General features: G+C 48.8%; 1 long non-coding RNA gene across 1 annotated transcript in view; it reads right to left on the bottom strand.

The window, feature by feature from the left end:
• Positions 1–15,492: 15,492 nt before the first annotated feature.
• LOC119852760 overlaps positions 15,493–27,689 on the bottom strand; it is a 52,031-nt gene continuing 39,834 nt past the window's right edge. The window contains exon 3 of the long non-coding RNA XR_005291814.2: positions 15,493–15,552. This is a non-coding gene — a long non-coding RNA (uncharacterized LOC119852760). The remainder of the gene's footprint in view (positions 15,553–27,689) is intronic.

Raw genomic sequence — 27,689 nt, 5'->3', positions numbered from 1 at the left:
AGGACATTGAAGTCAATGGTAAATGGGACAAAATACAACATAGTTTTATAAAAGGTAGATCATGCCAAACCAACCTGATCTTCTTTGAGAAAGTAACAGATTTTTTAGACAAAGAAAACACAGTGGATCTAATTTACCTAGATTTCAGTAAGGCATTTGATACCGTGCCACATGGGGAATTATTGGTTAAATTGGAAAAGATGGGGATCAATATGAAAATTGAAAGGTGGATAAGGAATTGGTTAAAGGGGAGACTACAACGGTCCTACTGAAAGGTGAACTGTCAGGCTGGAGGGAGGTTACCAGTGGAGTTCCTCAGGGATCAGTTTTGGGACCAATCTTATTTAATCTTTTTATTACTAACCTTGGCACAAAAAGTGGGAGTGTGCTAATAAAGTTTGCAGAGGATACAAACTGGGAGGTATTGCCAATTTAGAGAAGGACCAGGATATCATACAGGAGGATCTGGAGGATATTGTAAACTGGAGTAATAGTAATAGGATGAAATTTAATAGTGAGAAGTGTAAGGTTATGCATTTAGGGATTAATAACAAGAATTTTAGTTATAAGTTGGGGACGCATCAATTAGAAGTAACAGAAGAGGAGAAGGACCTTGGAGTATTGGTTGATCATAGGATGACTATGAGCTGCCAATGTGATATGGCTGTGAAAAAAGCTAATGTGGTCTTGGGATGCATCAGAAGAGGTATTTCCAGTATGGATAAAGAGGTTTTAGTACCGTTATACAAGGCACTGGTAAGACCTCACCTAGAATACTGTGTGCAGTTCTGGTCTCCCATGTTTAAGAAAGATGAATTCAAACTGGAACAGGAACAGAGAAGGGCTACTAGGGTAATCCAAGGAATAGAAAACTTGTCTTACACGAGGAGACTCAAGGAGCTTGTCTTGTTTAGCCTAACTAAAAGAAAGTTGAGGGGAGATATGATTGCTCTCTATAAATATATCAGAGGGATAAATAGCGGAGAGAGAGAGGAATTATTTAAGCTCAGCACCAATGTGGACACAAGAACAAATGGATATAAACTGGCCACCAGGAAGTTTAGACTTGAAATTAGATGAAGGTTTCTAACCATCAGAGGAGTGAAGTTTTGGAATAGCCTTCCAAGGGAAGCAGTGGGGGCAAAAGATCTATCTGGCTTTAAGATTAAACTCGATAAGTTTATGGAGGAGATGGTATGATGGGATAACATGATTTTGGTAATTAAATATTCATGGTAAATAGGCCTAATGGCTGTGATGAGATGTTAGATGGGGTGGGATCTGAATTACCCAGGAAAGAATTTTCTGTAGTATCTGGCTGGTGAATCTTGCCCATATGCTCAGGGTTTAGCTGATCACCATATTTGGGGTCGGGAAGGAATTTTCCTCCAGGGCAGATTGGAAGAGGCCCTGGAGTATTTTTGCCTTCCTCTGTAGCATGGGGCACGGGTCACTTGCTGGAGGATTCTCTGCTCCTTGAAGTCTTTAAACCACGATTTGAGGACTTCAATAGCTCAGACATAGGTGAAAGGTTTTTTGCAGGAGTGGGTGGGTGAAATTCTGTGGCCTGCGTTGTGCAGGAGGTCAGACTAGATGATCATAATGGTCCCTTCTGACCTTCATATCTATGAATCTATGTGCCAGCAATGGCCCTCTGCCATGTACATTGGCCAAACCGGACAGTCCCTATGTAAAAGAATAAATGGACACAAATCAGACGTCAAGAATTATAACATTCAAAAACCAGTCGGAGAACACTTCAATATCTCTGGTAATTCGATTACAGACCTAAAAGTGGCAATTCTTCAACAAAAAAACTTCAAAAACAGACTCCAACAAGAGACTGCTGAATTGGAATTAATTTGCAAACTGGACACCATTAAATTAGGCTTGAATAAAGACTGGGAGTGGATGTGTCATTACACAAGGTAAAACTATTTCCGCATGTTTATTGCCCACCCCCCACTGTTCCTCACATGTTCTTGTCAACTGCTGGAAATGGCCCACTTTGATTATCACTACAAAAGTTTTTTTTTCTCTCCTGCTGGTAATAGCTCACCTTACCTGATCACTCTCATTACAGTGTGTATGGAAACACTCATTGTTTCATGTTCTCTGTGTATATAAAATCTCCGCACTGTATTTTCCACTGCATGCAGCCAATGAAGTGAGCTGTAGCTCACGAAAGCTTATGCTCAAATAAATTTGTTAGTCTCTAAGGTGCCACAAGTCCTCCTTTTCTTTTCACAGTAGAATTGTGAGCATTGGCAACAAAGATAACTTCTCTGTGGTGGAGAAGAAAGGCAATCTGTATCTGCTGCATGTCACCTACTATGACCTGGAAGTGATATGTACTAGAAATCACATTGGAGATACTTTCTTTCAGCACTGCCAAACCCCATGCATTCTAAATCACGAGTCAGGGCTTCAGAATCATGAGATTTATTAAGATAATAAATGTTCAGGGGTTTTTTTGTTTGCCTTCTGGATTTGTGCCTCTAAAGGGTCACATTCTTCACCATTGAAGGCTGGAAACTTAATTTTTAAATGAAAGCTGAAATTCCCATTTAATCACAGGACACCAGGACCTTGAAATTAAGAAAATACTAAATATCATGAGTCTCACAATAAAACCATGAAAATTGGCAACCGTGCTTTTAACTCTTTTGAAGTTGAGATCTCTGGAGAGACAAGGTATACTCTTCTCCCATATCATGGCAGTATTTGCCATGCATTATTTAAGCACCATGCAGGTCAACAGCTTGGTATTTCTAGGAAGTATGACATTAAGGGAGTAAAATAAATGTTGAAATATCCCTAGGCCCCAATCCTGTAACACCTGCATCACTTTACTCACATGACTAGCTCCTCTGAGTTCAGTGGGGCTATGCATGGGAGTAAAGCAAAGGGGCCATTCATACGGGTTGCAGGATCAGGACCTTAGCTAGTAGATTCCATTGTTTTCAGCATTTGTGTTCTTTAAAATATCACGTGTGCAGTCCCAACTTAAAGTCAAGCAGGTGTGGCTGGGTTGTAGCATTGAGTAAATCAAAATAAAATCATTATGAAAAACAGAGGCTTTTGGCAATGAATGTCTTGTTATTGATTTTATTAAATTTATAAACTTGATTATCTGTGAAGCATGGACACTGACAGTCTTTATAACAAGCAGCAATATCTTGCACATATACTTCTGTAGATATATTTGCAATAATGGCTACACATTTGGAAATGGATGGGAGAGACGTTGATTTTTGTAAGTCACAGTGTTGATATTTTTGCATTTACATTATCATGATGATTTATCCTTTGTAATAGGAGGTGCCTTGTGGTCCCAATCAGGATGGAGGTCCCATTGTGCTAGGTGCTGTATCAGTGCACAGGTAGACAGTTCCCGCCCCAAACATCTAACTTGCCTGTCATCTTCACTTGTGTCTTTGTCAAGAGGAGGGAAGGACAATGAGGATTGTTAGGATATAGATATTCAGGCCTGTCTGCAAAGGCCTATACTTTAAGAATTTAGGTAGATGTTTATCATTTAGCTAGTTACAGAAGTATAAAAGAAAGAATCAAAATTACTGTCTGCTTGTATAAGGCATTTTCTCACTGTAACAGTCTGAGGCCCTGTTCTTAGGCTAAGGCCTCTGGCTAAGCAGCAGAAGCAGCCATAAGATGGGAAGTGCAGGATCATATCCTTACATTCCAAACTAGTCACATTGAAATAAGGTGCTGTTAGGCATTATAAGAACAGGATTGTATTCCTATCACCTCCAGAGAAAGGAAGGAGCCTAGAAGATGTAAAAGGAAACTTAGTCTGATGGCATCCTGTCTGGCAAGGACTCACTTATCAATAGCTGGGATGTGAAATCCTCATTTCTTTGTTGTTCTATCACTGTAGTCCCCATTTCCCTATTGTTTGTCTGTATAATCTCTGTCTGGTTCTGTGATTGTTTCTGTCTGCTGTATAATTAATTTTGCTGGGTGTAAACTAATTAAGGTGGTGGGATATAATTGGTTAAATAATCGTTACACTATGTTAGGATTGGTTAGTTAAATTTCAGTAAAATGATTGGTTAAGATACAGCTAAGCAGAACTCAAGTTTTACTATATTGTCTGCAGTCAATCAGGAAGTGTGTGGGGGGACTTGAAATTATGGTTTGCTAAGGGCGGGAATGGGAACAGGGAATGGGGGTGGGAAATTGGAATAATGTTTGGCTAAGGGGGGGGGGATGGGAACAGGGCCACAGGTAAAGGCTCTGTGGTGTCAAAGCTGGGAAGGGGGACAGTAAGGAAGGAAACTGGAATCATGCTTGCTGGAAGTTCACCCCAATCAACATTGAATTGTTTGCACCTTTGGACTTTGGATATTGTTGCTCTCTGTTCATGCGAGAAGGACCAGGGAAGTAAGTGGGTGAAGGAATAAGCCCTCTAACAAGGATACAAAACTAAGGTCATGTCGTTACATAGGTCACTACTTTGCAGCATGATGGCCCCATATACCTAGAGGAGCATTAGAAGAATATGAAATAAATACAGCTTTCCCTACATGCCGTGTTACTAGAGCTAGACAGAAGATGGGGGAAAGAGTGTTCATAGAATATTTTGAAAAGAGTTAAAAGAAAATAGTTTTTGCTGAAATTTTCCATGGAAATCTTCAACTTCTCATTGAAACTGAAAAGTGTGGGGCTTTGGTTTCTTGATGAAAAGTCAAAATTTTCCATGGAAAAGACACTTTTTGCAGGGGGGAAAAGGTTGTTTCATTTTCTGTCAAAACCCAGTTGTGATGGAAAATATCCTACTAGCCCTACCTATTGCCTGTAAACATAACAGAAGTCTGGGGTTTGAAGAAAGAGGGCCGTAGCCTCACGGGTTAATTCTAGGAGAACATCCCATGCATAGTACACAGCATGGAAGGAAGTATGAAGCCGCTTGCAACACAGACAGACATCTGGGCCTTAAAGGCTGGCCCCATTGCACCGACTCTGTCACTTCACCAATCAAAGACTTGCAGAGCCCTGGGGAGGACTAGAGTCTAAGGTGATGGTGAGGCAGTAATTGGTGCTGAGTCGCACAGACAAGCAATGAGCCAGGGAAACAACCCGAGCAGTAGTGTCTTGAATGGACTGGAAGGTGAAAGGGGCTGGGGTGCATGTCTGTGTGTGAAAGAGAGAGATTTAGCTCTATGAACAGAAAGAAAAGGACAGTTCCTACTTCCAGGACTCTGAAGTATTATGGATGGGGCTGTGCATGGTCTTGTTAGGACTGGAGAGGAAGCTGGTTTGCTGGTTGGAACAAAGGCAGCCAGGCCTAGTGACCAGAGCCTAATTCAAGAGTCAAGTTACCAAGTCCAGGGAATGAGTCAGAGCCAAGGGTCAGAACAGAGCATCAGCTGGATCAGGACCAAGGCCATAGCCACAGGTATGAAATGCTACTGAGAAGCCAGGCCTGCTGCAGGGTTTGAGAATGTGCCAGCAGGAGCCTTCAGCCAATCAGGAGGCCAGGTTTATTAGCTGAATCAGCTGAGGGCAATGAGCTGGGTCTGTTCAGCCCTGGGTCCCTGACAGTAGGAGAAAGGGAGGGGGCTGTAGACTTGTTTGGGCAAGAGAGAAGGAGATTTGGAAGGAGGGGGGGAAGGGATGGAGGGAGGAGGAGGAGAAAGTGGTACAGAGAAGAGCTGGGTGCTGAGAGATGAGGACAGATACTGGCAAGACACAGGTAGGGGAGAGGAACCAGTGGGTTGGGCAGGAGCAGGCAGTGAGCTGATATAGATGAGAACAATCAAGCATGTTGGCTGGAGCAACTAGGTAACCGGGCAAAAGCAAAACTGCAGAAGCAAGGGATCCTACTGCAGGCAGGAGAAGCCTCTGGGGAGCGGGCATGGGGGCCGGCTGGCCAATGTAACTGTGATGACAGGCAGTACCATGATCAGGAGTGGGCTGCAGATGCTGTTGCTGCTGTCACTATGTTTCAGAGTAGCAGCCGTGTTAGTCTGTATTCGCAAAAAGAAAAGGAGTACTTGTGGCACCTTAGAGACTAACAAATTTATTAGAGCATAAGCTTTCGTGAGCTACAGCTCACTTCATCGGATGCATTTGGTGGAAAAAACAGAGGAGAGATTTATATACACACACACAGAGAACATGAAACAATGGGTTTATCATACACACTGTAAGGAGAGTGATCACTTAAGATAAGCCATCACCAACAGCAGGGGGGGGAAGGAGGAAAACCTTTCATGGTGACAAGCAGGTAGGCTAATTCCAGCAGTTAACAAGAATATCAGAGGAACAGTGGGGGGTGGGGTGGGAGGGAGAAATACCATGGGGAAATAGTTTTACTTTGTGTAATGACTCATCCATTCCCAGTCTCTATTCAAGCCTAAGTTAATTGTATCCAGTTTGCAAATTAATTCCAATTCAGCAGTCTCTCGTTGGAGTCTGTTTTTGAAGCTTTTTTGTTGAAGTATAGCCACTCTTAGGTCTGTGATCGAGTGACCAGAGAGATTGAAGTGTTCTCCAACTGGTTTTTGAATGTTATAATTCTTGACGTCTGATTTGTGTCCATTCATTCTTTTACGTAGAGACTGTCCAGTTTGGCCAATGTACATGGCAGAGGGGCATTGCTGGCACATGATGGCATATATCACATTGGTAGATGCACAGGTGAACGAGCCTCTGATGGTGTGGCTGATGTGATTAGGCCCTATGATGGTATCCCCTGAATAGATATGTGGACAGAGTTGGCAACGGGCTTTGTTGCAAGGATAGGTTCCTGGGTTAGTGGTTCTGTTGTGTGGTGTGTGGTTGCTGGTGAGTATTTGCTTCAGATTGGGGGGCTGTCTGTAAGCAAGGACTGGTCTGTCTCCCAAGATCTGAGAGAGCGATGGCTCGTCCTTCAGGATAGGTTGTAGATCCTTGATGATGCGTTGGAGGGGTTTTAGTTGGGGGCTGAAGGTGATGGCTAGTGGCGTTCTGTTGTTTTCTTTGTTGGGCCTGTCCTGTAGTAGGTGACTTCTGGGTACTCTTCTGGCTCTGTCAATCTGTTTCTTCACTTCAGCAGGTGGGTACTGTAGTTGTAGGAATGCATGATAGAGATCTTGTAGGTGTTTGTCTCTGTCTGAGGGGTTGGAGCAAATGCGGTTATATCGTAGCGCTTGGCTGTAGACAATGGATCGAGTGGTATGATCTGGATGAAAGCTAGAGGCATGTAGGTAGGAATAGCGGTCAGTAGGTTTCCGATATAGGGTGGTGTTTATGTGACCATCGCTTATTAGCACCGTAGTGTCCAGGAAGTGGATCTCTTGTGTGGACTGGTCCAGGCTGAGGTTGATGGTGGGATGGAAATTGTTTCCATCCCACCATCAACCTCAGCCTGGACCAGTCCACACAAGAGATCCACTTCCTGGACACTACGGTGCTAATAAGCGATGGTCACATAAACACCACCCTATATCGGAAACCTACTGACCGCTATTCCTACCTACATGCCTCTAGCTTTCATCCAGATCATACCACTCGATCCATTGTCTACAGCCAAGCGCTACGATATAACCGCATTTGCTCCAACCCCTCAGACAGAGACAAACACCTACAAGATCTCTATCATGCATTCCTACAACTACAGTACCCACCTGCTGAAGTGAAGAAACAGATTGACAGAGCCAGAAGAGTACCCAGAAGTCACCTACTACAGGACAGGCCCAACAAAGAAAACAACAGAACGCCACTAGCCATCACCTTCAGCCCCCAACTAAAACCCCTCCAACGCATCATCAAGGATCTACAACCTATCCTGAAGGACGAGCCATCGCTCTCTCAGATCTTGGGAGACAGACCAGTCCTTGCTTACAGACAGCCCCCCAATCTGAAGCAAATACTCACCAGCAACCACACACCACACAACAGAACCACTAACCCAGGAACCTATCCTTGCAACAAAGCCCGTTGCCAACTCTGTCCACATATCTATTCAGGGGATACCATCATAGGGCCTAATCACATCAGCCACACCATCAGAGGCTCGTTCACCTGTGCATCTACCAATGTGATATATGCCATCATGTGCCAGCAATGCCCCTCTGCCATGTACATTGGCCAAACTGGACAGTCTCTACGTAAAAGAATGAATGGACACAAATCAGACGTCAAGAATTATAACATTCAAAAACCAGTTGGAGAACACTTCAATCTCTCTGGTCACTCGATCACAGACCTAAGAGTGGCTATACTTCAACAAAAAAGCTTCAAAAACAGACTCCAACGAGAGACTGCTGAATTGGAATTAATTTGCAAACTGGATACAATTAACTTAGGCTTGAATAGAGACTGGGAATGGATGAGTCATTACACAAAGTAAAACTATTTCCCCATGGTATTTCTCCCTCCCACCCCACCCCCCACTGTTCCTCTGATATTCTTGTTAACTGCTGGAATTAGCCTACCTGCTTGTCACCATAAAAGGTTTTCCTCCTTCCCCCCCCTGCTGTGGGTGATGGCTTATCTTAAGTGATCACTCTCCTTACAGTGTGTATGATAAACCCATTGTTTCATGTTCTCTGTGTGTGTGTATATAAATCTCTCCTCTGTTTTTTCCACCAAATGCATCCGATGAAGTGAGCTGTAGCTCACGAAAGCTTATGCTCTAATAAATTTGTTAGTCTCTAAGGTGCCACAAGTACTCCTTTTCTTTTTGCTGTCACTATGGTAACACAAACAGATATTCACTGAGTGGTGATGCTGGAGGAAGAGCAATGTGTGCAAGGTATTATTATGGCAGCCAACAGATCGTCCTCTAATTTCATTAACATCACAACCTGAGGCTGCAGACTTCCTGCCATTTATCTCCAACAAGCAGGTGGGAAGAGAACCCTTTCAAACCCACATGCCCCTGTCTGGGGCAGTCCATCCCAGCCTGTAGTGCTCACATCAGGCCCCACCACTCAGCCTGGATGGGGAATGCTGTGTTCTGGTTAGTGAGGTACCTTGTTTGGGTGAGCAGTGCTGTGTTTCTGGGAAGGGAGGAGTGTAGCATGTGCACAGCAGACTGTGGAGGAGATCCTGCTGTCTGTTTATTTATAATGGTGGCAGAACCATGGCCCAAGTGACTAAAAAGACTGGTCACAAGAGGCACCAGATCAAACAAAAACATCCCTCTCTGGGTATTCAGAAGCTCTGCTTTACTCCTCAAAACTCAAACTCACCCACAGTCCTTGGCCATGCAGCATCCCGTCAGTGAACTCCACACCAACAACCAGGGCAGCTCCTGTTTCCCCCAGAGCTCCCTGTCCTGGCTGCTGGCAAAGCTCCTGCCTCTCTCTCCCTTGTGACTGACAGCCCCTCATGGCTGACTGTCTCCCTGATCTGATTCTGAACAGACTGCCTGACTCAAGGTGGGGCCTCTGAGTGGAGCAGCAGAAGGCAGGGCTGTGGGGTCCCCTTGGGAGTGCACTGAAAGGGTATACGCCCTACCACAAAGACCTGCTCGTTTGGGTTGTTTGTGCAGAAGGGGGGGTTGTGGGGTTATTTGTTTGGATACCCTGGAACGAGAAGGCTGTTGGCTTTGATACGGAGGCATTTGGGAGTATCTGGGAGGAGGTAGCTCAGCTCTGGGGTGTGGGTTGTTTCCAGAGGATGGTGTTAGCAGTATGGCTGGCATAACTGGGGATTTGTTCTTGTTACCCCATTCTGACACCCGGCCCTTCCTCATTAAGGACCTGAACCAGAGCCCATTCAGCAAGGAAAGCTACCTAATTGAGGTCAGAACATGTAGGGATAAAGTGAGACAGGCTAAAAGTCGAGTAGAGTTGGACCTTGCAAAGGGAATTAAAACCAATAGTAAAAGGTTCTATAGCCATATAAATAAGAAGAAAACTAAGAAAGAAGAAGTGGGGCCGCTAAACACTGAGGATGGAGTGGAGGTTAAGGATAATCTAGGCATGGCCCAATATCTAAACAAATACTTTGCCTCAGTCTTTAAGAAGGCTAAAGAGGATCTTGGGGATAATGGTAGCATGACAAATGGGAATGAGGATATGGAGGTAGATATTACCATATCGGAGGTTGAAGTGAAACTGAAACAGCTTAATGGGACTAAATCGGGGGGCCCAGATAATCTTCATCCAAGAATATTAAAGGAATTGGCACCTGAAATTGCAAGCCCATTAGCAAGAATTTTTAATGAATCTGTAAACTCAGGAGTAATACCGAATGATTGGAGAATTGCTAATATAGTTCCTATTTTTAAGAAAGGAAAAAAAAGTGATCCGGGTAACTACAGGCCAGTTAGTTTGACATCTGTAGTATGCAAGGTCCTGGAAAAAATTTTGAAGGAGAAATTAGTTAAGGACATTGAAGTCAATGGTAAATGGGACAAAATACAACATGGTTTTACAAAAGGTAGATGGTGCCAAACCAACCTAATCTCCTTTTTTGAAAAGGTAACAGATTTTTTAGATAAAGGAAATGCAGTGGATCTAATTTAGCTAGATTTCAGTAAGGTATTTGATACCGTGCCACATGGGGAATTATTAGTTAAATTGGAGAAGATGGGGATCAATATGAACATCAAAAGGTGGATAAGGAATTGGTTAAAGGAGAGACTGCAACGGGTCCTACTGAAAGGCGAACTGTCAGATTGGAGGGAGGTTACCAGTGGAGTTCCTCAGGGATCGGTTTTCGGACCAATCTAGTTTAATCTTTTTATTACTGACCTTGGCGCAAAAAGTGGGAGTGTGCTAATAAAGTTTGCAGATGATAGAAAGCTGGGAGGTATTGCCAATTCGGAGAAGGATCGGGATATTATACAGGAGGATCTGGATGACCTTGTAAACTGGAGTACTAGTAATAGGATGAAATTTGATAGTGAGAAGTGTAAGGTTATGCATTTAGGGATTAATAACAAGAATTTTAGTTATAAGTTGGGGACGCATCAATTAGAAGTAACAGAAGAGAAGAAGGACCTTGGAGTATTGGTTGATCATAGGATGACTATGAGCTGCCAATGTGATATGGCTGTGAAAAAAGCTAATGCGGTTTTGGGATGCATCAGGAGAGGCATTTACAGTAGGGATAAGGAGGTTATAGTACCATTATACAAGGCACTGGTGAGACGTCACGTAAAATACTGTGTGCAGTTCTGGTCTCCCATGTTTAAAAAGGATGAGTTCAAACTGGAGCAGGTACAGAGAAGGGCTACTAGCATGATCCGAGGAATGGAAAACTTGTCTTATGAAAGGAGACTTAAGGAGCTTGGCTTGTTTAGCCTAACTAAAAGAAGGTTGAGGGGAGATATGATTGCCCTCTATAAATATATCAGAGGGATAAATACAGGAGAGGGAGAGGAATTATTTAAGCTCAGCACCAATGTGGATACAAGAACAAATGGGTATAAACTGGCCACCAGGAAGTTTAGACTTGAAATCAGACGAAGGTTTTTAACCATCAGAGGAGTGAAGTTTTGGAATAGCCTTCCAAGGGAAGCAGTGGGGGCAAAAGATTTATCTGGTTTTAAGATTCTACTTGATAAGTTGAAGGAGGAGATGGTATGATGGGGTAATGGGATTTTGGTAAGTAATTGATCTTTAAATATTCAGGGTAAATAGGCCAAATCCCCTGAGATGGGATATTAGATGGATGGGATCTGAGTTACCCAGGAAAGAATTTTCTGTAGTATCTGACTGGTGAATCTTGCCCATATGCTCAGGGTTTAGCTGATCGCCATATTTGGGGTCAGGAAGGAATTTTCCTCCAGGGCAGATTGGAGAGGCCCTGGAGGTTTTTCGCCTTCCTCTGTAGCATGGTTGACTTGAGGGAGGCTTCTCTGCTCCTTGAAGTCTTTAAACCATGATTTGAGGACTTCAATAGCTCAGACATAGGTGAGGTTTTTCATAGGAGTGGGTGGGTGAGATTCTGTGGCCTGCGCTGTGCAGGAGGTCAGACTAGATGATCAGAATGGTCCCTTCTGACCTTAGTATCTATGAATCTATAATGGGAGTCTTTCCACTGTTCTTCAGCGTGCCCCAAGTCTGGCACTAAGAAGGGGGATGAAGCTTGAGTGGGCTCCATGGGAGATGAGAATTACACAGTGGTGGCAGGTTTGAGGCCAGCACTGAATTGGGATTAGTCAAGGGTTGTGACAGGGTGTTCACAGCCAAGGGATGTGTACTGGCAGCAGGAGACCAACAGAACTCAGCCAGTGTTTGCTCAGCTCCCCACTCCACCTCCACACACCGAGGTCCCAATTCAACAAAGCATGTAAGCGTGAGGTTAACCATAAACATATGAGTAACTATGACCCAAGGAGCTCTTCATGACAACAGGTGTCATAAATATAAAGGGAAGGGTAACCACCTTTCTGTATACAGTGCTATAAAATCCCTCCTGGCCAGAGGCAACATCCTGTTACCTGTAAAGGGTTAAGGGTTAACCTGGCTGGCACCTGACCCAAAGGACCAATAAGGGACAAGGTACTTTCAAATCTTGGCGGGGAGGGAGGGCTTTTGTTTGTGCTCTTTGTTATATGTCTACACTACGAAATTAGGTCGAATTTATAGAAGTCGGTTTTTTAGAAATTGTTTTTATATAGTCAATTGTGTGTCCCCCCACACAAAAAGCTCTAAGTGCATTAACTCGGCAGAGTGCTTCCACAGTACTGAGACTAGCGTCGACTTCCGGAGTGTTGCACTGTGGGTAGCTATCCCACATTTCCCCCAGTCTCCACCGCCCATTGGAATTCTGGGTTGAGATCCCAATGCCTGATGGGGCAAAAAACATTGTTGCGGGTGCTTCTGGGTACATGTTGTCAGGCCCTCCCTCCCTCCGTGAAAGCAACAGCAGACAATCGTTTCACGCCTTTTTTCCTGAGTTACCGGTGCAGACGCCATACCACGGCCGCCTCAGTAAGGTCGGTCAGGAGCGCCTGGGCAGATATGGGTGCAGGAACTAAATTAGGAGTGACTCGACCAGGTCATTCTCTTTAGTCCTGCCGGCAGTCCTATTGCACCATCTTCTGCTGAGCAGCCAGGAGATGTGGATGGCAAGCAGTTCTATTGCACCATCTTCTGCCAGCCAAAGATGTAAAAGATAGATGGAGTGGATCAAAACAAGAAATAGACCAGATTTGTTTTGTATTCATTTGCTTCCCCCTCCCTCCCTCCGTGAAATCAACGGCCGACAATCGTTTTGGTGATGTCTGTCAGGGGCACCTTGAAAACTTTAATGGAGGTTCAGTCCTGCCTGAAATACCAGAGAGAGGGATAGCTTAGTGGGTTGAGCAATAGCCTGCTAAACCCAGGATTTTGAGTTCAATCCTTGAGGGGGCCATTCTGTGTGACAGTTGTTTTTGTTTCTCCTTGATGTAAAGCCACCCACTCCCTTTGTTGATTTTAATTCCCTGTAAACCAACCCTGTAAGCCATGTCATCAGTCACCCCTCCCTCCGTCAGAGCAACGGCAGACAATCATTCTGTGCCTTTTTTCTGTGCAGACGCCATACCATGGCAAGCAGGGAGCCCGCTCAGATCACTTTGACAATTAGAAGCACATTAAACACCACACGCATTATCCAGTAGTATATGCAGCACCAGAACCTGACAAAGCGAAACCGGGCGAGTAGGCAACGTCAGCGCGGTGACAAGAGTGATGAAGACATGGACACAGACTTCTCTCAAAGCACAGGCCCTGGCAATGCAGGCATCATGGCGCTAATGGGGCAGGTTCATGCGGTGGAACGCCGATTCTGGGCCCGGGAAACAAGCACACACTGGTGGGACCGCATAGTGTTGCAGGTCTGGGATGATTCCCAGTGGCTGCGAAACTTTCGCATGCGTAAGAGCACTTTCATGGAACTTTGTGACTTGCTTTTCCCTGCCTTGAGGCGCAATAATACCAAGATGAGATCAGCCCTCACAGTTGAGAAGCGAGTGGCAATAGCCCTGTGGAAGCTTGCAACACCAGACAGCTACCAGTCAGTCAGGCAAATTTGGAGTGGGCAAATCTACTGTGGGGGCTGCTGTGATGCAAGTAGCCAACGCAATCAAAGATCTGCTGATATCAAGGGTAGTGACCCTGGGAAATGTGCAAGTCAAAGTGGATGGCTCTGTTGCAATGGGATTCCCTAACTGTGGTGGGGCCATAGACAGAAACCATATCCCTATTTTGGCACCGGAGCACCATGCCGGCGAGGACATAAACTGCAAGGTTTCAATAGTGCTGCAAGCACTGGTGGATCACAAGGGACGTTTCACCAACATTAATGTGGGATGGCTGGGAAAAGTACATGATGCTCGCATCTTCAGGAACTCTGGTCTGTTTCAAAAGCTGCAGAAAGGGACTTTATTCTCAGACCAGAAAATAACCGTTGGGGATGTTGAAATGCCTATAGTTATCCTTGGGGACCCAGCCTACCCCTTAATGCCATGGCTCATGAAGCCATACACAGGCAGCCTGGACAGTAGTCAGGAGCTGTTCAACTACAGGCTGAGCAAGTGCAGAATGGTGGTAGAATGTGCACTTGGACTTTTAAAAGCGCGCTGGCGCAGTTTACTGACTCGGTTAGACCTCAGCGAAACCAATATTCCCACTGTTGTTATTGCTTGCTGTGCACTCCACAGTATCTGTGAGAGTAAGGGGGAGACGTTTATGGCGGGGTGGGAGGTTGAGGCAAATTGCCTGGCCACTGGTTACGCGCAGCCAGACACCAGGGCGGTTAGAAGAGCACAGGAGGGTGCGCTGCGCATCAGAGAAGCTTTGAAAACCAGTTTCATGACTGGCCAGACTACGGTGTGAAAGTTCTGTTTGTTTCTCCTTGATGAAACCCCCCACCCCTTGGTTCACTCTACTTCCCTGTAAGCTAACCACCCTCCCCTCCTCCTTTCGATCACCACTTGCAGAGGCAATAAAGTCATTGTTGCTTCACATTCATGCATTCTTTATTAATTCATCACACAAATAGGGGGATAATTGCCAAGGTAGCCCGGGAGGGCTGGTGGAGGAGAGAAGCACTGGGAGGGGTGGTGGAGGAGGGAAGGACAAGGCCATTTTAAAAGTTTAAAACTTATTGAATGCCAGCCTTCTGTTGCTTGGGCAATCCTCTGGGGTGGAGTGGCTGGGTGGCCAGAGGCCCTCCCACCACGTTCTTTGGCATCTGGGTGAGGAGGCTATGGAACTTGGGGAGGAGGGCGGTTGGTTACACAAGGGCTGTAGTGGCGATCTGTGCTCCAGCTGCCTTTCCTGCAGCTCAACCCTACGCTGGAGCATATTAGTTTGATCCTCAGCAGCCTCAGCATTGAATCCTGCCTCCTCTCATCATGTTGCCGCCACCTTTCAGTTTCAGCCCGCCACTTACTGTCTTCAGCCCGCCACCTCTCCTCCCGGTCATTTTGCACTTTCCTGCACTCTGACATTGTCTGCCTCCATGCATTCGTCTGTGCTCTGTCAGTGTGGGAGGACAGCATGAGCTCAGAGAACATTTCATCGCATGTGCGTTTTTTTTGCCTTCTAATCTTCGCTAGCCTCTGGGAAGGAGAAGATCCTGTGATCCTTGAAACACATGCAGCTGGTGGAGAAAAAAAAAGGGACAGTGGTATTTGAAAAGACACATTTTATAGAACAATGGGTACACTCTTTCACGGTAAACCTTGCTGTTAACAGTACACACATAGCACATGTGCTTTCATTCCAAGGTTGCATTTTGCCTCCCCCCAGCACGTGGCTAGCCCCTCCCCCCTTCCTGTGGCTAACAGCGGGGAACATTTCTGTTCAGCCACAGGCAAACAGCTCAGCAGGAACGGGCACCTCTGAATGTCCCCTTAAGAAAAGCACCCTATTTCAACCAGGTGACCATGAATGATATCACTCTCCTGAGGATAACACAGAGAGCTAAAGAACGGATGTTGTTTGAACGCCAGCAAACATACACTGCAATGCTTTGTTCTACAATGATTCCCGAGTACCTGCTACTGACCTCGAGTGGTAAAGTGTCCTATCATGGTGGACGGAATAAAGCTGCCCTTCCCAGAAACCTTTTGCAAAGGCTTTGGGAGTACATCCAGGAGAGCCGCGAATGCCAGGGCAAATGAATCATTAAACATGCTTGCTTTTAAACCATGTATACTATTTTAAAAGGTACACTCACCAGAGGTCCCTTCTCTGCCTGGCAGGTCCAGGAGGCAGCCTTGAGTGGGTTCGGGGGGTACTGGCTCCAGGTCCAGGGTGAGAAACAGTTCCTGGCTTTTGGGAAAACCAGTTTCTTCGCTTGCTTGCTGTGAACTATCTACAACCTCAACATCATCATCTTCCTCATCCCCAAAACCTGCTTCCGTGTTGCCTCCATCTCCATTGAAGGAGTCAAATAACACAGCTGGGGTAGTGGTGGCTGAACCCTCTAAAATGGCATGCAGCTCATCATAGAAGCTGCATATTTGGGGCTCTGACCTGGAGCGCCTGTTTGCCTCTCTGGTTTTCTGGTAGGCTTGCCTCAGCTCCTTAAGTTTCACACAGCACTGCTTCGGGTCCCTGTTATGGCCTCTGTCCTTCATGCCCTGGGAGATTTTGACAAACGTTTTGGCATTTCGAAAACTGAAACAGAGTTCTGATAGCACAGATTCCTCTCCCCATACAGCGATCAGATCCCATACCTCCCGTTCGGTCCATGTTGGAGCTCTTTTGCGATTCTGGGACTCCATCATGGTCACCTCTGCTGAGGAGCTCTGCACTCACCTGCAGCTTGCCATGCTGGCCAAACAGGAAATTGAAATTCAAAAGTTCGCGGGCCTTTTCCTGTCTACCTGGCCAGTGCATCTGAATTGAGAGTGCTGTCCAGAGCGGTCACAATGGAGCACTCTGGGATAGCTCCCGGAGGCCAATACCATCTAATTGTGTCCACGGTACCCCAAATTCGACCCGGCAAGGCTGATTTCAGCACTAATCCCCTTGTCAGGGTGGAGTAAGGAAATCGATTTTAAGAGCCCTTTAAAAAAGGGCTTTGTCGTGTGGACGGGTGCAGGGTTAAATCGATTTAACGCTGCTAAATTCGACCTCAACTCCTAGTGTAGACCAGGGCTTAGTGGTTGTTCTCTCTTGGGTCTGAGAGTGGCCAGACAGAAATCCATCTTCTCCAACCCATCCTAATCCAAGTCTCCAATATTGCAACCAGTATAGGTAAACCAGGCAAGATGGATTAGTTTATCTTTTGTTTTATGTGAATTTTCCCTGTGTTAAGAGGGAGGTTTATTCCTGTTTTCTGTAACTTTAAGGTTTTGCCCAGAGGGGGATCCTCTGTGTTTTGAATCTGAATACCCTGTAAAGTATTTTCCATCCTGATTTTACAGAGATGATTTTTACTTTTTTTTTTTTTTAAATAAAATCCTTCTTTTAAGAACCTGACTGATTTTCCCATGGTTCCAAGATCCAGGAATTTGGGTTTTTGATGATTTTGTAACCAATTGGTTAGGATATTATTCTCAAGCCTCCCCAGGAAAGGAGGTGTGTAGGGCTTGGGGGGATATTTTGGGGGAAGACATCTTCCATCCCTATTCAGCAAAGCCCCTGTGCACATGCTTAAATGCCATAGACTCCAATGGGGTTTAAGCGCTTTGCTAAATCAGGGCCCATATTCAGGACAACCCTTATGGAAAAGTCCTATATCATTGCATAGGGATTAAATCAATAAGGTTCTATAGAAATGTATCACCATTCTACAGAAATTACTCTCAAAACTTTTCCAATTTAACAGAAAGTGATAACCATTCTCTAGATTTTTGGATCCATCCTATAGAATGTAATAGAGAATTCTAATGTTCTATTCTACACTGCTGACACTAAGAGAACTGTTTGTGATTAGCAAATGTGTTCTGATCTGTAGCCTGGCGAGGAAGTGGTGATGGAGACTGTGACTTTTGTAACATTAAAGGAGTTGATATTCTGATTTAGTTTTATGATTCATTTCAAGGAGCGTCTGGGTTCATCTGCTTATCTAACATTATCATCAGTAATTCATTCATGCTCTTTGTGTTCCCCACCCATACATACAGGGACCCACAGTGATGCTCAAAGGAGTGGGTGGCAATACCATTGTACTTTATTTGATCAAATACCATAAATTAGCTATTTACAATTTTCAAGCATCTTCTGGTTACAAGTTAAACAGAATGGGAAGTAACCTGCCAGCTCACTCCTACCACTCAGTCACATGGAGACTGAGGGAGGGACTGCTCCCTTTGTTCCTGGTTCCTTCAGAGTTCAGAGAAACAAGACTTTGTACGTTCTTTGTAAATAAGTCAGGTATTTCACTGATACAGTTTTATCACTAATTTCTATTTCCAGCTGGACCATCCCCACGGCCCTGAAATCTGACGAGCTGCTTGGGAGCATGGTAGGGGGACCAGGTATCCGGTTTTGGACCAGAACACCCGGTCAAAAAGGGATCCTGGCGGCTCTGGTCAGCACCACTGACCGGGTCTTTGACTGTCCGGCTTGCAGCACTGCGGAGCGGGGCTGGCAGGCTCTCTGCTAGCCACCGCACCACGTGGCTCCCAGGTTAGGAAGCAGCCAGCATGTCCGGCTCCATCCCCCTCATTGCATCCTTCCCCGTCCCAACTCCCCCACACCTCCATCCCCGTCATTGAATCCCTCCCCTGTCCCATCCCATCCTTCCCCTCACGCCTACCCACCCCAGCCCTGTACCCCTTACAGTGCTCTCCCACTCATCCTCTCCCCCTCCCAGAGCCACCACCCCAATGTCTCTCACTCCCTGCACCCCATTCACCTCCATACACTCCTGCACTCCCATTATGTCCCTATACACCTCTGCCCCACCATCCTCATGCACCTGTAGCCTTCTGCCTCCCCCTGCATCCCCAACCATCCCACATAACCCCCACCCCCTCCCCTCTCTCTTTCACTGCCCCCTCTCACCCCCACCCTGCTCTTGTCCTTGGCCTCTTTCCCTCCACAACCCCTCTCCTCCACCACCACCCCCATCTTCTCCCTTCCAGCCAACCCTCCTCCCTTCCCAGCTGGATGATTTAGGCAGCCCCTGGAAAACGGTATGAAAAAATGTCTCTGTGTAGGCAAGTGTAATAAACAAAGGGATGGGAGGAGCTCCCTTTTATGGACACCCAGCCAGCCAGTAGCTATAAAATTCCTCTTGGTAGCTGTTCTCTACTTGCTCTACCTGTACAGAGTTAAAAAGTCTCACTGCGATGCATAGGTAAAAGGAAGTGAGTGGGCACCTGGCCAAAAGAGCCAATGGGAAGGCTAGAACTTTTTAAAATTAAAAAAAGACTCCCCTTTTATCTGTCTGTTATTCTTCTCCGGGGAGAGTCGGACAAGGCAGTTATGCTGTAAACAGCTTGGGGCCAGGTATGAAAAATCCTCAGTATCATACCTAAAAACTACTCATTTAAATATGTAAGTACATCAGAAAATGTCTAAAAAGATGTGATTAGGTTTATTTCTTTTTATTTCTTTATGGCTTGTGAACTCCTCTGAGCTAACACCAGGTGCTTTTGTTTTGCTTAACCTTTAAGCAGGACCCCAAGAAAGGTATTCTTGGTGCTTAATCCTTCTAGTTATTCTTTTAAAATCTAGCAATAGCCTGAATTTCCAGATGTATTTTTTTCTTTTTAAAAAAAATAAAATATATTTTTTTTAAAAACAGAATTGGATTTTTGTCTCTTAAAAGGTTTGTGTTCGTGATGTTTAATTAGCTGGTGGCAACAGCTAATTTCCCCTTTTTTTAGCTCTTCCCTGGAGGGGGGTGAAAGGGCTGGAGGGTACCCCACAGAAAGAAATTCCCAAGTGCACCTTCCTGGGCTCTCAAACGGGTTCTGCACTTGGGTGGTGGCAGCATCTACCAATCCAAGGTCAAAAAAAAGCTGTAACTTTGGAAGTTTAATACAAGCCTGAACTGGCCAGTATTAATTTTTAGAATCTTTGCGGACCCTCACCTTCTGCACTCAAAGTGCCAGAGTGCGGAATCAGCCTTAACATGGTGTCAGAGGTGGGATCATTTTAAACCAGAGGCCCAGACCTCAGGGTTTTAAAAGGACACATTTTCCCTTTTGGCAGCCTGCAAAGCCAGGGAGGCTTTTTCTTCTCTCTCTCATTTTCTTTGCTGCCTGAGGGGGATCAGGCCCACAAAGGGTTCAGCCTGCAAAGCCAAGGAGTCCAACAAGCAGTTTATTTTTTTTTCTAGCTTCACAGCAATGAAATAGCTAGGCTAGAGTAGGGCAGCCCTGTGTATGAGGTTGCGATCGGGCACCGAAACCCTAGAGCAACCAGTCTTCCCAAAGCAGCACACCACAGAGAAAACAGACCCGGATCAAGCCCAGATATCCAGCTCCATGACAGAAATGCAGGAAGGGGATGTGGGACCGGAGAACTCCCCAGAGGGAACTCCCCAGAGGTCAGCCCTCCCCTACCTGGGATCCAGATGCCAAGATGGAGGGATGCCCTTAATCCAGACCAAGTTCTAACTGCAGAAGACAGAAATTTCTTCCTGCAGATGAAGCGCTTGGAGGCGGAAGCAGAGGAGAAGCGCTTGGAGGCAGAGGTGAAGCACTTTGAAGTGGAAACAGAGCTGAAGCGCTTAGAGCTGGAAAGGGCTAAATTGGGTCAACCAGCTCACCCTACCAGTCCTCCTCCAGGTACCGCTCCCCATTCCAAGAAATTCCCCACATACAAGGTAGGCGATGTGACGTTGCACCGCATACAGCTTTATGAAAATATGCTTATGAATGTATATATGACATAACTGGAATATCTTTTATGCTACATATGCCATGTAACATATCTCTGTGAAGATTATGATCTACTGAATCTATTCCTCCTATTTGTATGCATGTATCATTTTTGTATTCAAAGTTATTAATATTGGCTGTGAACTTGCTTGATTTTAAGTAGCCTTAGTAAAGCATTTGGTCAGCTTCTTGAGAAAGGAATGTGCAAGTTAAGTGTCCAATCAAGAAACAGTTAACAGACAATGGATCTTGGAAGGCTCCAATCCACGTAAGAAGTCTACTTGAGGACATTCAAGGTAGCATGTGAACCATGGCTGCTACCTGTAAGTTCTGAGTCATGCGTGGACATGCGACTTGCCCATGACTCCAAAACTCCATCTTGTAGCTGCGATTCTACACAGGGGGAAGGAGGGGTGTCCACCTACAAGAGAAAGTCTATTTAAACCCCTAGGAGACCCCTCCATTTTGTCTTCAGCTCACTAAAGAGAGAGCCTCTCCACCCCCAAGGATACCTGAAAGAAACTGGAACAAAGGACAGTAACTACAGGGGATGTGAGTGATTGCTGGACCCAGACTAGAAGGAAACTAGTCTGTAAAAGGAAGCTTACTGTAAAACCTCACACTCAGAGGTGTTCCAGTATCTGTATTCAGTTTTCATACTGTATTAGGCATAGACTTGCATGTTCTATTTTATTTTGCTTGGTAATTCACTTTGTTCTGTCTGTTACTACTTGGAACCACTTACATCCTACTCTCTGTATTTAATAAAATCACTTTTTACTTATTATTTAACCCAGAGTATGTATTAATACCGGGGGGGAGGGGGGAGACAGCTGGGCATATCTCTCTATCACTGTTATAGAGAGCGAACAATTTATGAGTTTACTCTATATAAGCTTTATACAGGGTAAAATGGATTTATTTGGGGTTTGGACCCTATTGGGAGTTGGGCATCTGAGTGTTAGAGACAGGAACACTTCTTACGGTGCTTTCAGTTAAGCCTGCAGTTTGTGGAACATGGTTCAGACCTGAGTCTGTGTTTGTAGCCGGCAAGCATGTCTGGCACAACCAGGCAGGGTTCTGGAGTCCCAAGCTGGCACGGAAGGCAGGGACAGAAGTAGTCTTGGCACATCAGGTGGCAGTTCCCAAGGGGTTCTCTGTGATCCAACCCATCACAGGCGATAATACAAAGGCCTTCTTAGAAAATTTTGAAAGGGCCTGCCTTGGGTACAACATCCCTCCAAACCATTATATGGTGGAGCTGAAGCCATAACTCAGTGGACCCTTAGCATAGGTGGCAGCTAAAATGCCTAAAAAACACATAAACAAGTAAGAACTTTTTAAACAAAAGGCCAGAATTAGGATGGGGCTAACACCCGAGCATGCCCGTCGGCAGTTCAAAGCCCTAAGGTGGAAACCAAATGTGGCATTTTCCCAACACGCCGACTACATTGTGAAACATTGGGATGCCTGAATATCAGGAGCAAGCGTTAAGTCTCTGAAAGATCTGTCTCTCCTAATACAAATGGAGCAGTTCTTAGAGCAGGAGTGGGCAAACTTTTTGCGCCGAGGGCCACATCTGGGTGGGGAAATTGTATGCAGGGCTGGGGCAGGAGGTTGGAGTGAGGGGTGTGGGAGGGGGTGTGGTGTGCAGGAACGGGCTCAGGGCAAAGGATTGGGGCAGAGGAGGAGTGTGAGGTGTATGAGGGGGCTCAGGGAAGGGGGCTGGGGTGCAGGAGGGGTGCGAGGTACAGGCAGGGGGCTTAGGGCAGGGAGTTGGGGGGCAGGGTGCAGGAGGGGTGTGGCAGGGGCTGAGGGCATGGGGTGTAGCAGGGGTGCAAGGTGCAAGCAGGGTGCTTAGAACAGGGAGTTGGGGGGCAGGTACAGGAGGGGTTCAGGCTCCAGCCTGACAGCACTTACCTAAAGCGGCTCCGGGTGGCAGCGGTGCACACCGGGGCCAGGGCAAGCTCCCTGCATGACGGACCTGGCCCCACACTGCGCCGCTCTGGGAAGCAGCTGGCACCACATCCCTCTGTGTCCCCTGGGGGAGGGAGGGGCACAGGGCTCCGTGCAATACCCTTGCCATGCCTCCAGATACCTTCCCCAAAGCTCCCACTGGCCGCGGTTCCCCATTCCCGGCCAATGGGAGCTGCGGAGTGCGGTGCCTGGAGGCAAGAGCAATGCAGAGTCCTCTGCCCTCCCTTCCCCAGGGACGCAGCGCGGAGCCTGCGGCACCACGGGGGGCAATCCTGCAGGCTGGATCCAAAGCCCTGATGGGCTGGATCCCACCTGCAGGCAGTAGTTTGCCCACCCTGTCTTAGAGGTTGTTCCTGAGAAAATAAAAAATGTGACAAAGCTCTGTCCTTGCCTCCTTGGGTCCTGTGTTTCCTGGCGGATTTCGCTAGCCTCAGAGGCTCACTGTGACCCTGCACGTAACCCTTCTCTCTCTAGAGACAAGGGTCACAGTCTACTGAGCCATTTTCATCATAAGCCAGTGAGTGAGGTGAAAAGTTATCCTTCCTTGCACAGTCTCTGTTGTCTCCCAGTCACAGTGATTAATCAGGGGGCAAAGGTGGGGGGGAACCCGGGCCAACCATCTATCCGGGCTCCAGCCCAGGGACCCTAATAGTATCAGCTATGGAGCTGACCTTTTAGAAACATGACATGTACAATTCCCTGGGCTACTTCCCCCACAGCAGCCCTCACTTCCTCAAGCTCCACTTCACCCTTACCTCAGGGCCTCCTTCCTTGTGCCTGATATGGTGTGTACTACTCAGCCTCTCCAACAGCGCAACTTCCTCCCACAGCTCCTGACATGCACCCCCACCTGACTAACTAGGAGACTTTTAACTAGTTTCAGCCAGCCCGATTGGCTTCAGGTGTGTCAATCAACCTAGCCTTCTCCCTGCCTTCTGAAAAGTTCTTAATTGGCCCCAGGTGTCTTAATTGACCTGGAGCAGCTGCCATTTCACTTATCCTGGTACCAGGGATTAGTTTAGCCTGCAGCGAATCTCTCCCTCCCACTGCACTCCCATAGCCTTCTAGCTTGGAGGGAGGTGGGAAGCTGCTACTCCTGCTGCTACTAGGCCCTAAGCTCTCCCTGCTGCTCCAGCTGCTCCCCTGGCTGGGCCAAACACCCCCCCCCCTTCTCTGCTACTTGGCTGCTGGACCCCCCACTCTCGGGTGCTGCTACTGCTCCAACTGCAGCCCTGGGGGGGGGCTGCTAGCCCACTCCCCAGAAAGGAGTGAGGGACCCCAGCCGCTGCTGTTGTGAACACCACCACCACCTGAGAGGGGTCCTCTCTGCCTGCCTGGATCACCACCTGGAGTTCCTGGAGCTGCTGCTGCTGCAGAGGCCGCTGCCTGGAGCTGCTGAAGCCCGAGGAGGAGAAGAAGAGGATCATCTGCCAGTGGGGGAGCACCTAGAGACTTTGCAGATCACCGTGGAGGGGGCCCTAAGACTGAGTAATTTTCAAACTGTGCTCTTGTGGTGGGGGTTTTGACTGTGTTTGTAGGGACACAGGGGGTGTGGCGTGGAGCTGCCCCCTGATCCATCTGTGTGTCCCCCCCAACCCCCACCACTATTACCACCACCGCTGCCCCCTCCACCCCCCCCCACTGGCTCTATACCATCTGCCTCAGCTCCTGCCTCTGGACTCAGCTGCTTGCTTGGCTTGCCACGCCCTATTTCCACCCTTTGGGCCAGAAGCAGCAGCCAGCTAAAAAAGACTTGTGCAAGTGCACATGGGCCCCCCCGGACTGCCTACCCCCCAGCTTTGCCCTTTACTACCTGCCCCATTTCCCACTTGCTTTGCCTCCTCTTTTGCTCCAGCCCCCATTACTAGCTTCAGTTTGTTTGCCTGCCCCGCCCATTTCCTTCTGCAGCCTTTGTTTGTTTGCCCCGTCCCAGCCTCTGAGGCTTGCCCCTTGGTTTCCCTGTTCTACCCCCAGACCACTTAGCCCCTCGCTCCGTGTGCCCATGCCCCCTCCCATGCGCTTGTGCAATTCCCCTTTTTAGTTGCAACCCTCTTCACTGCACCCTCAATGTTGTTGAATCCCCCCCCCGTAGTGCACCAAGAGGAGCCGGAATTTCCACCTTGTGTCGGTGACTGACCCCTAACCCGATTGCCCCCCGTCCAGCCCACCCTTTTTGGCGCCCTCCTCCCCTGCCTGCAGCCTAGCGGGGAGGAGTGGTCGACCTGCTTCCCCTCTCCCCTCCTCCTTTTGGTGTCCCCCCTTTCCTCCTTGCTCATGATGGCGGGGGATGAGACGGGGGAGACCCCTCCAGCAGCCCGAGCTCCCCCTCCCCCGCCTACCCCTCCGTCACCCCCCCAAGCTTCTACCTCCGCTGCCAAACCATCTGCCATCGCCCCCGCTGGGGCACCAGCAGCGACAGGCACCGGGGTGACCTCCACTGTTGCCACGTCTATCACCCCCTCAGATTTGGGGGGAGCCCCCCCAGCCGGCGGGAAGGGCCAGGGGAAGAAGAAGGGGAAGGGCCCCGCTAAAAAGACCAGGCCCTCCATGGCAGGGGCTGCCCCCGATGCCCCGGCCCCATCTCCAGCTGGGGTGCCCCTCCCCGCTGTTCCCTCCACCAGCTCTGCAGGTGTCCCTCCCCCGGCCCCCAGAGCATAGGCCCAGGTGGCGGCAGCCCCCCCGCCTGCCCCTACGTCATTTCTCCAGCCCACCGCCTCCGCTACCATCTATAGCGGCCGGGGCCCCTTTCCCACCATGACCAGGAAGCACGGCGTCCGTTGCCTCCTGGTGCCCGCCTCACCCCACGTGGAGACCTATGTGCGGGCGTTGGCGAGGGTGGTGGGGCCCACGGCCATTGTGGCGGCCTCCAAAATGTATGGCAAGGTCGTCGTCTTCTTAGCATCGGAGGCCGCCGCCCAGGAGGCGGTGGAGAAGGGCCTGGCCGTGGGGGCATGTTCGTCCCCTTAGAGCCGCTAGAGGACCTGGGCGTCCGCCTGGTCCTGACCTCCATCCCTCCCTTTCTCCCCAATGCTGCCCTGTTACCTGCCCTCTCTACCCTGGGGAAACCCATCTCTGTCATCAGCCCTCTCCCGTTGGGCTGCAAAGACCCCACCCTCCGTCACGTCCTCTCGTTCCGCCGGCAAGTGCAGCTTCAACTGCCGCCGGCGGCGCGCGACGGAGAGGCACTCGAGGGGTCCTTCCTAGTCCCCTACCAGGGGGCCCATTACAGGGTGCATTATTCCACGGGGGAGGCCCGGTGCTACCTCTGCCAGGCGATGGGGCACGTCCGGAGGGACTGCCCCCTGGCCCTGGAAGGAGGGGCATCCAGGACCCCCGAGCCCCGGCAGGGCACCGGCCCCATCATCGCCAACGCCCCTGGCTGCCCGGTGCATGAAACCGCCCCTCCTCCTTCCCAGTCCACCATTGCTCCCACTCGGGCCCAAGGGGCACCTCCCCCACTATGCCCAAACGAGCAGGAGAACCCCGCCCCCGCTGTTTGCAATCTGGCGGGGCCTGTGGAGGAGGGTGCGGCAGGGACACCGCCAAGCATGGGAGAGGGCCCACCCCAAGGGGAATCTTCCCTCCCTTGTGCTGCCCCACCGTTACCCCCTCGAGTCCCTGAGCCATCGCCTCTGCCCCCTGACACAACCCCTGCTAGCCAGCCCCCGGATGATGCCATGGAGGGCTGGGCCCTAGTCCAGGGGAAGCGGGGCAAGCGGAAGGCTCGAGCTCCGCTCCTCCCATCTGATGCGGAGGCCCCCCGGAAGACCAGGAAGGGGGGCACCGATGCCGAGCCTTCCGCTTTACCCACGGGTGCGTTCCATCCACCAGAGCCGGCTGGGAAAGACGTGGCAGCACTGGGAGGCGGTATCTCCCCTCCACAGGAGTCCCTCCCCTCCAAGACCCCCGAGGCACCATCTGAAACCCCAGTGTGCCCCGAAGTAACCGTCGCATCAGGTGCCGGCGGGGAGAATCCCGGGGTAGCGGAAAACAATTTCCCGTCTATATATGAGGAGATCGAGGCCCTGGGTCTGACCCCGGTCACCCAGGGGGAGGACGATCCTATGCCAGCGGGCCTCGATCTGGGCGACTTCACTCCAGCCCCCCTTTCCCCATGTTCCCTCCCACTAACCGTTGCTTCTGCTCCCACCTCCGAGGAGCCCCTGGACTCCTCCATCAACCCGGCTGCAGAGGGCACCCCGCTGAGAGCCGTCGAGCCAGTTGAGGCGACGGCCAGTGTCACGCGGCTGGAACCTGAGCCACCAGGGGCATCCCTCGCTGGTGAGGAGCATTCGACCTCCTTTCCGGGAGAGGACCCTACAGAAGAAAGTCCACCTCCTGATGCCGTGGCTGCCAAATCCACCAGAGAGCTTGCGCCCGGCATCAGTGAGAGCCCTCTCCCGACCCAGACTCTCACCTCTACCCCTGCCCTTATCCCGCCCACCTCCCAAGATATTATTGCCACCCCTGGGACTGTCTCCTTCCCCTTTCCAACAGATGATTCCCAGGGAATGGCCTTTGTGTTTACCCGTCCCGACCCACCAGGGGCTGCTATCCTCCCTCCGCCGCCCCCTATCGCCCTAGCATTCAGGTCAACCCATCAAGAGCCCCGTTGGGGGTCCGCACCCTGTCTGCCCATCTCGCTAGGCCAGGGGGCTGTACCAAGGGCCCCATCGGGGAGCAACCAGACCATAACCCCAGCCCCCCATGCGCTGCGAGAGGAGTTGCGGGAGTTCCTAGAAGACGTCCGTGGCTCCCGCAACAAAGTCCAGCTTGCCCTCCAGCGATGGGGGGACTTTAATCAAATCCTCCGGGCCGCAAGGGCCCTCATGGGGGAGGGGAAAAGGACCAGGAGACAGGGCGCCGCGGCCTACCAGCGGGTCCGCCACTTCCGTGACTCCTTACTCACCTACGGGGTGGGTCACGGACTGCTGCGCGGCCCGCCGGGAGCCACGAGCATCCCTGCCGGCGAGGA

This window comes from Dermochelys coriacea, chromosome 3 (genome assembly GCF_009764565.3).
Source record: "Dermochelys coriacea isolate rDerCor1 chromosome 3, rDerCor1.pri.v4, whole genome shotgun sequence".
Classification (NCBI taxonomy): domain Eukaryota; kingdom Metazoa; phylum Chordata; order Testudines; family Dermochelyidae; genus Dermochelys; species Dermochelys coriacea.
The sequence above is the reverse complement of the archived record's forward strand: the minus strand, read 5'-3'. Positions and strand labels throughout refer to the sequence as shown.